General features: G+C 32.8%; 1 pseudogene; it reads right to left on the bottom strand.

Moving 5' to 3' along the window:
• Positions 1-2,029: 2,029 nt before the first annotated feature.
• On the bottom strand, positions 2,030-7,994 carry LOC114729826 (probable LRR receptor-like serine/threonine-protein kinase At1g53430; annotated as a pseudogene).
• Between the last annotated feature and the right edge of the window lie 4,326 nt (positions 7,995-12,320).

Raw genomic sequence — 12,320 nt, 5'->3', positions numbered from 1 at the left:
TGTTTCAGAACTATAACGGATTATAGAATACTTAGCTTGGATTTTATCACTTCATATTATGTGTGTGTGTGTGTGTATTTATAGAGGGCGGGGGCGGGGGGGATACTCACATCATTATATACAACTTGTGGTCGTAATGACAGAGAAAACAATACACACACACATAGACTAATTAAAATGTAAGCTGAATTATAACACTTGCCAGTAGCATGAATTTTGACACACGGTATGGAGTTTTATCACTTTTTTTTTTTGGGGGTCAAAAGCAGAATATCTTAAAAACCTATTATAGTCCTCTGTTTGAATTAGCTTATTACAAAACACTCACACAAACTAATCTCTACACGATTACTGCTTATATGTCACTTTTAACACGTTTTATAAACTTTTAAACTTTGTTAACTTTATCTTAAAATTTAATAACCTTTTAATTTCATTCATAATTAGTATGCAAGATAATTCATAAGAATAAAGTCCAAACAATAAATAAATAAAGGATGAAATTATATATTTATATAAAAAAGTTTAATAATGTAACTTAAAAATAAGATAAAAATTTTTCTTTTTATTTTATAAAGTGGATTGGAGGATTATGAATTAGTAATTAAATTTTTTTTTCTAAAAAATGTTGTGAACATAGAATGGAATATAGGTTAAGCAAGGACTCAAATGAAAGTTTTCACTTTCTTTTAAAAAATAAAATGTATAGGGACTTAGGCTCAAAAGTTAAGTCCAGCTGGGGCCTGCCACGGCCGATGCAGGTTTATATAGGCCAGCTACTTGCTGTATTTTTTTGTTTTTTTCCTCTTGACCACAATTATTTGCCATCTTGACTACGTTGATTTTGGTCGAAAATAAAAGAATATATAGTTTTAGTCTTTCACCGTTTTTTTTTTTTCCTTCAGCTCCTTCTTCCTTTCATTATTCTTCCTCCTTTTTAAGTTTCTTTGTTTTTTTCAAGAGAACTGACGATGTATGCTGCCTTCTTCTATCCATGTTATTTCAACATAAAATTTGATTTTTTTTCACTTGATTTACATTCTCTTGATTAACTTTTTAAAAAAAATTTACATGTATTTTCTTAATTAATGAGTAGAATTTTACATTAGTCATTTTATATGTTGAGTTTGTTTAAATTTTTATATTTAATCATTTTTATATGTTGCCTTGTGGACCTTGTATATATTGAATTTTAAGTTTGTCTATAGTAAAAAAAAAAAAAAATCTTCAAATGCTACATAATGGGAATTAAGTTTGACTATAGTATTTGAAGAAATATAAAATTCAACGTATACAAGCTCTATAAGGCAACGTGTAAAATGACTAAATATGAAATTCTACTCATCACTTAAGAAAGTACACATAAAAATTATTTTAAAAAAAGTTAATCAAAAGAATGTACCTTAATTAAGTTAAAGAAAGCAAATTTTAAGTTGAAACAAAATGGATACAAGAGAAGGCAATACACACCATCAGTCTTCTTACAAAAAAAACAAAGAAACTTAAAAAGGAGGAAAAATAATGGAAGGACAAACAAGCTGAAGAAAAAAAGACAATGACACTGAAAAACAACCAAAGTTATTGAAGTTGTGAACAACTTCACTTTGTTAAGGTGGGATTCATTGAAGGAGTTGGTAAGAACGAGTTTTACAATTTTTAACGTGAAACCCACCAAACTTATTCTTAGTAAGAACAAATTCTTTATAAATTTAAACTCGATTTCTGTATGAACGATTTTGAAATGTAGTATTTCAGTAAATATTTTTCATGCTATAGCGTTTGAGTAAAATAAATTACTGTTTATAGTAGATATGTAAAAAAAAAGCTTAAAAGATCAGCATAGATGAGAACGAGGTTTATAGTTTTTTTAAAAAAAAAACATATTTTTAATCATAATTTACAACGTACAACAAAAGTATACCTCAGTTTACATGAAGATACTTATAATAAGCAGTTTCAAACAAGCATTAAATTAATACTATGAATATTTTTTCCACTAAAACTACTTACTGTATTGGCTGCGTTGGAATTAACCAGAAATAAAAGAATATATAGCCCTTAAAGGTAATCAGATGCTTGAGGCAGCACTAATGCGTACAAAATATATTACAAGTTCCCATATGACACTCTATGACTTGTGAACGTACAAGTGGACCTCGTTAATAATTTAAACAGAACTAGTACGACTCCGCGTCCCCATTTTTCTCGGTCCTTTCCCCTGATTTCCACTTGCAAAGACAAGAAATTACACTCAGTTGACAACTTCATCTGCACGCACATATATGTTTGGAATCCAAAATTTCACACCAGTCAATACGGATATTTATCACACATGCTCACACATCTTGATGAACTTATGCGTGCCTCTAATAATTGAACGTCCGAGATGGCGAGTGGACCAAAAATAATCATCCCCTAGATACTTGAAAGAGACGTTGAGGAATCAACCCATGACCCATCATCTATTGACTTGCCTCCCAGTCCCATACTTTCTTGAGAGACTATAGATGTCTGGCTGTCATGTGATAGCATCTCAAAGGCTTTGAACATTTTCTGGCTTGAATCCGTCTGCTTCATTATTGTTGCTTGGATTGGAGTTTTTCCTTCAAGCATGTTCACCACAGATGACATAGAGGGCCTGTGGGTGGGAGATGGATTGGTGCATAAGCGAGCCAGGTTGAGCATTCTCATGGCCTCATCTTTGGAGTAGTTTGATCCAAGACGTGGATCCACCAATTCCAAAAGCTTTCCTTGTTCTTGGAGAACATAAGCCTTCAATGGCATGCAAAGATGTATAGGTCAATATTTAACCAAAAGCATGAGAAAAGAGAAGGAAACTATATTGACTCTGGCTTTCTTGTCTACACAAGTAAATTAAGCTTGGGATGTCATTTGGTTATGAAAATCCTTTTACTACTGCCAAGGGAGTGAAAGTAGTATGGACCTAAATTCTTGAAGCAGTACTTCACTTACTCGAAACTAAGAGGCATAGAAAATTTTAGTTTACCCAATCAAGAAGATAAACATTCTCATCCATTGGCATGTAACTAGCATTGCTTTTTCCGCTAACAATTTCCAAAGCAACAACTCCAAAGCTATAAACATCTGTTTTATCCGTCAAGTAACCTCTCATTGCATATTCAGGAGCCATGTAACCGCTAAAAAAGAAAACATTTAGTACCCATTTGTTAGAGATTTTATTCAACAAATAAAAAATATTAAGAATTTCCAAGATTGTTCAAATGAGCTTGAGTTTATGCAATAAAAAGACAATATATCAAAGAGCAACACAACAGTATATGCGGAAGATAAACTTTTAGCTAATGACCAATCACGTATTAAATTAAAGTCGCATAATACATACACTGTTCCAGCTATTCGAGTGTTAATGTGGGACTCCCCTTCTTCATCAAGTTTTGCTAACCCAAAGTCAGATATTTTGGCATTCAAATTTTCATCAAGTAAGATGTTTGTGGCCTTAATGTCCCTATGTACTATTTTCAACCTTGACTCTTCATGAAGATAAGCTAATCCCCTAGCTATCCCTTGGCAAATCTTCATTCTTGTGGGCCAATCCAAGTGTATCCTTTGTTCATCGCAACCTGAAGATCAAGAAAACCCAGAAAAATGAAGATATCTTTTTAAAGTTATACACTGCAATTCAGAAGTAGGTTTTTACTTCTACAAAGTGTCCATGAAGCATTTACCAAAAAGTGCTAGAGCAAGACTATTGTTCTCCATGTATTCATATACAAGGAACAATTGATCTCCTTCCATGCAACAACCATAAAGCTTTACAAGATTTGGATGTTGCAAAGCAGAAATCATTCCTATTTCATTAACAAATTCACGATTTCCTTGCTTTGAGTTGGCAGAGAGCTTCTTAATAGCGATGACAACACCATCAGATAACACGCCCTGCCATTTTAGCAACTTGGATCAGTATCATAAGCATAAGTGGCATGCACTAGTATTCCAGAATCTCATGTTACCTTATACACAGGCCCAAAGCCACCTTCTCCTATTTTATTTGCAGGGTCAAAGTCATTGGTTGCAGTTTTGATTTGTCTTAAAGAAAAATAACATGTCTCGAGATCTAAAAGTTCTGCACCATGGAAGAGGGATATGCGTAAGCAAAAGAAAGAAAAAAGGTAGAGAGAACGCAAAAATTAAGACAACAGAGTTTCAGCCCAGATCCAGTGAACTAAAACCACATTAATAAGTTATCACAAGGTTATCTATTTCAAGATACGTAGTTCATTAATGCATACCCATCCATCTTCTTGACTGCTAGCAAATCTGATCCTTTTATGAGCGAAATCATAATTAAGATAGTTGGAAATAGTATATCTTGAGCTCCTATATTACCTGTGTCCTTTGGATCTTTCCCATTAAGGAAACCCTTCTTTTCGAGGCCAATGAGTACAAGTACAAAGAAGGCACATGATCCAACCACAATTCCAACAATACCTCCAATAGATAGCTCTTTTGAAGGAAGTTTGAAGTCTACAACCGAGATAAAGTGATTAAACTACATTACATCAATGAAGTTTGTAAGAAAAGAAGAAGTTAACGATGTTAGAGGTGCTTACTTGGAGTTACTGTGATGGCAGATATTAGGGGTCCATATACGCCTCTAATGGGGATTGTAGTAGTACCTTTCCCTGCCCAATATAGATGGATCTCCAAGGTGCTATCATTCACATCAACATTGAATTCCCTTGTGATCCCCTTACCAAATCCACCAGCTTCCTTTGCAATATTAAAATCTTTCAAGTATTTAAAACCCTGTGAAAATATGACATTGAATTTCTACCTTCAAAACTTTTGTTCTCTAGCAGAGCCAGATTTGACATGAGATCAAAATGTAAGAAGCAGGTGAACAAATATGATAGAGTATGTTTCTTCAATACTCACTTGAATTGAAACATCAAAAACGCGTGTTCCGAGGCTGCTAAATGTCTGGTCATCAGAATACGTTATCTCAGCAAAATGGAGCTTTACCTTATAATTACCCCTCATCATACATAGGCCATAGTACTTGAGGGACTGAGGGCTGAGGCGGGCTGTTTTGTAGTATTCTGAGCCATCAACATTCAAAGAAAACTCATTTGTTTCTAGGCTGGCTAAATAATTAGCATTATCATTATACATATATATTCCTGTGTTGCTATAGGCCCATTTTTCTTGTTCATAAAAGTATGAAATGCCATTTTGATTGAGATCTTCTTCGTATTCATTCCCCTCAAACTCCATCTTTGGTCCTCCACAGTTTATAAACAATGAATAATCTGCATAAGTAAAATATTATGATATGTTAACTAAGAGAGATTATCATAGCTTTGCTTAATAAAATTTTTGTGGTGCATGAAAACATTACTGATGCAGAAAGTCTCAACTCACACTCAGGTTTTCCTGGACAAGGCAGGCCCTTCTTCAGACAAAAGGTTCTACACGATGAGTAGTTTATTTCAATAGATTATTTGGATATATATGCGTATATACATATGTATAACAAACTACTTCCAAAAGAAGTATGCCATGAGCAAGAACTTACGCATTTCTTCCTGAAGATGAAAGACTGGAAGCTAAGTTCCTGTCCATCAATAATAGGAAAGCAGTCAATAACAAGCATTAAAATAGGTCAATCTGAAATTATCATGTAATTGAACAACAAAGAAAACCTTACACTTGTAAACTCTGGCAACTAGATGTAGAAGCCTCAGCAAAGTCGTTGTAAGATAAATCACTGAAAGAAAAATATCATATTAAAGGTTTGATTTCTTCATTAAAGTGGGACATTGTAATCAATCATCAATTATATCTTTGAAAACTTGTAATACCCGATTCGCTTAAAATGAGTCGGGTATGATATTATAAGATCCGAATATATTCAATTAATAATAAGATTTGAATAATATTTTGATTGGGATTTGAGTATATTGAATTAAATGAGGAGCATTGTTATTAAATGAGATTTTAATGAAGGCTCAAATGAAGAAATTAATAATTAATTTTGAATTTTAATAATATCTTAATTGGGATTTGAATATATTAAATTAAATAAGAAGCATCATAAAATAATATGTCAATTGGGGTTTAAATGGAGATAAATAATTAATTTTAAATTTTCACATATTCTCCCTGAATTCCACATCTTTAATTCAAATACAATTTGAATGAATCAAAAAAATACTTCTATAAAAAATAAATCTTGAGCTATTTTAAATTATGTAATTTATTAGAATTTAAAATTTAATCAAATATTTTAATCTGTGCATCGCACGGGGAGAAATTTCTAGTTCTATGTAAAAGGTGACTCTAGACTTTTCAAATAGAGAAATATTAAGAGAATAAGCTGACATATTATCTTTGTTCCTCAGCACCCATTCAGGAACTGCTCCACTTAGTGAATTGTTTGTTAGAAACCTGCGCCCATAATTAATATTAGTCTTGGTGATTGTCCCAAAAAATTAAAATCAACAAAGACGAAACAACAAACTTTTATGACATTGTTATTGACAAAATATCCACTTTATTTTCTTTCACACTTCTTACAAAAACAAATGCAAAGATTTGCTTACATGTCATCAAAATCCAAGCCCTGGAGTGAGTCAGGGATTAAACCAGTCAACCTGTTAAAGCTCAGGTCTCTGCAAGAAGTAGTTAAGAAACAAATCAATAAATATTGACAAATAATCAAATAACCAGCATGAGAAACCTAGAGTACAATAATTGTAGTGTAGGAAGTGGTGAGAGAAAGCCTTACATGCATCCATAAAGTACAAAAGAAAACAAAATGTCAAATTTTTAACCAATAAAATACACACACGAAGTAACTTACAAAGTTCTCAAGTTTTTCATTTCGCCAATGTACTTTGGAATGGGACCCGTAATTAAGCAGTTCCTCAATATCCTGAAGTCATAGAATTGAGGAGGCTATAAGCCATTCATATGAAACCAAAATGAATGATATAACTGTTCGTATAACAGTTGAAATGCTTTCAACTCACAGTCGTTCCAAATTCTTCATATTCTTCAAATTAGGAAATGTCATAGTTGTTGTTCCTTTCAAGTCAGATATTCTCCTGATATCAAAATGTCTCATCAATAATAAGACAATTATTTTCTGTTGAAGATTAAATTCTAAAACAACATCACAGTGTAAATGCATAAAAGGAGGGAAAAAAAAAGAGCACTCACAATTCTTTCAAATTTGTCAACAATGATATAGTGGGAGGAATTGGGCCTTCCATGCCTGTGCCCTGCATATCCCTAGCAAAAACATAAAATTCTTTTAGGAAATTTAAAAGACAGTTATTATAGCATAAACATAGTTTTGTCTCTATTGAGAAGAAACGAGTAAATTTTAATTATACTCACAGAGAACTAATTTTGGTCCAATTCCCAATAAAACTTGGTATCTTCCCTGATAAGTTGTTCCCATCCATCAAACTACCGGAAAGTTATGAGGAGTTATCTCAGCAGAGGACAAAGGCCAATCCAGATAAAAAAACAAAATAAACAAAACAGTCTTATCATGTGATATCACTCACAGAAGTGTTAAGTTCTTCAGATTCCCAAAAGTTTCTGGAATTGTCCCGGTAAAATTATTTCCAGAAAGAAATCTGCAGTTTCATACAAACATTCCAGTTTCGGAAAAGTAGAATGAAATGAAATCGATCAACAAGTTCCTGCGTTGAGGAAAAAGCCAGAAACGAAAATTACTACTAGAAGAACAGAGGCCAACTTACACTCTCTGTAAGGCAGTCAGATTTCCAAAACTCTGAGGAAGAGTTCCCGCAAGCTGAGTATCTTCTAAACCCCTATAACCATTAATATATATTTATTCAACTCCAGTATTAGCCATTTTGTTTCTTCAGTCTCAAAATGAGATTGGCTTAGAGTACTCCAAAACTTACAGGTTCGCCAGACTTGTAATTTCACCAAATTCTTCAGGAATTGAACCACTAATGCGATTCCCAGAAAGGGACCTAAAGCAAATTTACATGAATGAATCCAATATGGAAAACAATATACTCTAGTATTTGCGTTTGCATAATCCTTGTTTTTAGTTGTTTGCATATAGCGCGAAAACTTACAAAGTAACAAGAGGAATGCGAGCAAAAAACGTTGGAATTGTGCCGTTGAGATAGTTGTGAGTGAGATCACTGCTCAAATAAAGCAAGTATTTGTTAGTGTTTGGGCTGATTCTAATACATTTCCACAATGATTATGAATGCAAATAAGCAATATAAAAGAAATAAAAATGGGAAAACCACTTACAGTAGAGTCAATTGGGTGAGATTTCCAAATTCACCGGGTATTTCTCCAGCAATATTCTGGCCTGTCAACCGACTACCAAGTACCAATGATAATTACATTGTGTCACTTTCACTAATCCTTTAAGAATATATTATTCAGAAAAATGAGTCTATTTGTTAAAATTATCCAGATTAATTACATTGTACGTATCATTAATCAGTTTAAAAAGTTGAACCTGAAAGGACAATGTTGCGCCAATAATATGTGATAGTTTGGTTACAGAAGACGTACATGCTAGTGACATGGCAAACGGTGCCGTTTTGGAAAGTGCAATCACAAGTGACATTTCTGACTGTTATGGGGGATATGTTGGAGTTATGAAATCCTTCTCCACTCTTACAAGATGTTTGTGTGACCTTCCAATTCACGTTTGTGAGCTTATCAGAAATTGCCTGCAGAGCCTTCACTGTACCACAACACACACACCCAATTCACTTTTGTGAGCTTATCATTTCATGTTGTTTAAGTATTAACGAGTTGAGTGAATGACTGGAAAGCAAGATGAGAAGGGAAGATTGAAGAATCTCTGAATCCTGGTTGGTCAAGAAAAGCCATTAAAACCCAGATACAGTAAAGGGACGAAAGTTCATAATCTGAGGTGTGAGTACATGTTAAAAACAGGGAAAAGTTATGCAAAAGTTCCAATCTTTTGGGGAACTAGCACTGTTAAACACGCTTTGTCAAATCATTCTTAATTTTTGTCTTCTTTTGATGCTCTCCGCACACCAATACGAGTGATAAAGCGCAGAAGATCAAACAAACAACATAATGGTCCTCAAGAAAGAAAGAAAGAAAAGACATGATGACAAAACTGGAATGAAAAATAGAGAGAAGTGATTAATGCAAAAAAGTACCTTCATTTTGGGGAATAAGTTGAGCGTTTGATGGAAAACCAGCGAAGAAACTGAGAAGCAGAAATCCCAACAAGAAGAAAACAGAGACAGCTTTGGAGCTTAACGTCGCAAACTCCATTAATTAGGAAATGTGAGTAACAGGGTCGAAAATGCAGAAACAGGGGCCAAATGGAAATTAGAGTTATTAGAGGGAGTGAAAATAAGTTTCAGAGTTCATGAGATCAACAGAAATGTTGGGATTTTATAGTGAGAAGAGAGTGAATACCGCTTGTTGTTATAGCACTTACCAGCATGGATTTTGGCACAAGGCATGGAGCTTTGTATTTAAATTTTGAGGTAAGGTGCGCCCACCTAGCCAGGTACGTCCAGTGGCCTAAAGTAATTTTAGGTGCATATAATGTCCTAAACTAATTAAAATGGTGTGTCTATATCTCAGGCTAACAGAAATGTTATGTTTAACTGTTATTTCCCTGACTCAGTTTAAAATTGACCCCAGATATTCTAAATGGTAGACATATGGACATTTGATATGTATTATTCTTACTCAAAATTGAATTTATTTCCTTCCTTTTCTTCTAAATAAATTGACTTTTGAGTAAGAATAATACACATGGGGTGCCCATGTGTCTACCATGTAGAATATTTGGGGTCAACTTTAAGTTGAATCAGGAAAGTAACAGTTAAACATAACATTTCTATTAGCTTGGGATATGGACGCACCATTTTAATTAGTTTAGGACACTGGATGCACCCAAAATTACTTTAGACCACTAGACGCACCTGAGTAAATAGTTCGGGGTGCTGGGCGCACCTTAACCCTTAAATTTTCCCTTGAATGATTTATTCTTATAGCCAAACAATTTCCAAAGGGGATATTATTGCAGTTTTTAAGAGGAGGAAAAAAATCATTTAAAAACAAAGTTAATAATTTGACTATCTCTTCTTAATTTCAATAAGATAAGGCACATAAAGTTAAGTAATAGAAGACCAAAGAAATACTTCTAATTGAAACCATATCACATCCCTCTATGACCCTACGTGAAACACTACCTTACCTTCCTCTGCGTACTCAACAAGTAGGGTCGTCTCCCTCTCTTCCCGTGGAATTATCTGGAATAGTTACTGCTACTTCTAGTTTTTAATATAAAAATTAATTTAACAAATAACTAACATAATGATTTTTTTTAATCTACTTAAATTAATTAACTATCCCTTATATTAAAGACCAGATGTATTATTTTATTATAAGACTAATTTATTAAAAAAGCCTGAGCCGCACATGTGTGTGTCTACCAGGAATAAGGTCAACACAGAATAAGTGGTCAGCCTAGAATATAAGTACAACTCTCAAAAGAAATTATACAAGTCTTCTCAATTATTTTCTTGTCATGCGTGAAACGAATTAAAAAATGAGCCTACTTGTAATGGAAATGAAATGAAATTATAATACTCTCATTTGAAAACGTTGACTAGGAGACTCCCTCGCTGGAGCTGTCATCACCAGCTACTGAGGTTTCAACCTCCAGGGATTAGATGTCATATTTAAAAAAAAAAAAAAAAAAAAACCTTCAAGGATCAATTAATTTAGCTTTTGTCGGCAAAAAAAAGATAATAATAATTTAGCGTTTACCTTCTTTGAATTGTTTCAATCTCGGTTGAATCATACACACACATGCCCGCAACTCTTTTAAATTTTGATTTATGCACAAATAATATTTTAGAGCTTTATTGATAATTATCTACGGTCAATTATTTCCTTATTTCGTTAACCAAGCATAACATATTATTCACTAAATACCAATTAAATGAACTTTAATTTATTATGTAAATAATACGTCTAATTTTGAGCTTTGTGTAAATAATCTCCTTAAATTTAACTCACTCTACTCACTTAACTGCGACTTTCAGTCTTTAATATATAAGTTAATTGATTAACTTGAATAAATTAAAAAAATTAGTTAAATTAGTTATTTGTAATAAATATGTATTGTCTTTTCAAAAATATTCTTTACTAATCAAGTATATTATTACAAGGATTTTTTTGAAAAAAATGAATAAATATGATAAGCAAAGTAGATTGAGATCTTATATTTATAATCAAACTAATCTTTATATTAAGAACATAGTATCGTCTTAATGGATAATACCTTGTCAATTTTTTTATTTTTAAATTTGATGTTGCTCAAATTAAAAGGGCCTATAACCCTGCCATGCAAGACTTGCTGCCTTGCTGGTACGAAAAGGTAATCTCATGCTCTTGAGACAGAACCAATACAATCTATGCATATCTACCATAAAAATTACAAGTTGCCATTTTTTTTTTTTAACCTCAGAAAATTACAAGTTGCCATGTGATACTAAATGTATAAACAACTGGGTTTGCTTTAATTTACAAACTGAACTGCAGAGACTCTGGGTTTTCCATTTTAAATTTTCTCCGCTCTTCCCTCTCTTTGAAGTCTGACCAAACTAAATTCTTCTCCGTTTTCTTCTGTCACTCCACGAGCTGAATCTTGCAGGGAAAGTACATTCAAAGTTGAAAACTTTTTCTTTCTTCCTTTTTTGGTTAAAAAACCCAAAACAAAATAAAAACACAAGGACTGGCTACATGGCACATGATGCGTATATTATACATTTCTGCTTCATCTTATCACGCCCACACATATAAAAGACACTTTTAACTAACCTACCAAAACTAGGATAAGTTAATTAAGAGCTTGTTTATGATAGCATTTAAAAGTATTTATAAACATACTCCTTGATCATAAATATAAGACCCCTTTTTGTAGTATAATTTATGCTACAAAAGGTGTCTTATATTTAGAATCGAAAAAGTATTTCATATACTCCACTCATATACTTACTTCATATTCCGTAAATCACAATTAAAAGGTTATTTATAAACAAATCCAAACAGGTCTTAAAGCAAGAAAGGTGTCTTGTTCTATTCTTACCCCAAACAAACATTATATTTAAAGTACTGGCATAGTACATTGGAATGCAGTTAGAAGAACATTAACAAAATAATATACTCCTCCAATCTTAACTATAAGACCCTTATACACAATACAAAAGAGGTCATACATTTAGAATCGAAAGAGTATTAAAAACTAAATGAGATATGACTTGTATATTAAGGTC

This window comes from Neltuma alba, unplaced genomic scaffold, assembly GCF_004799145.2.
Source record: "Neltuma alba isolate B1F8T4 unplaced genomic scaffold, ASM479914v2 tig00012683_pilon, whole genome shotgun sequence".
NCBI lineage: Eukaryota > Viridiplantae > Streptophyta > Magnoliopsida > Fabales > Fabaceae > Neltuma > Neltuma alba.
This window is presented reverse-complemented; position numbering and strand designations above follow the sequence as displayed.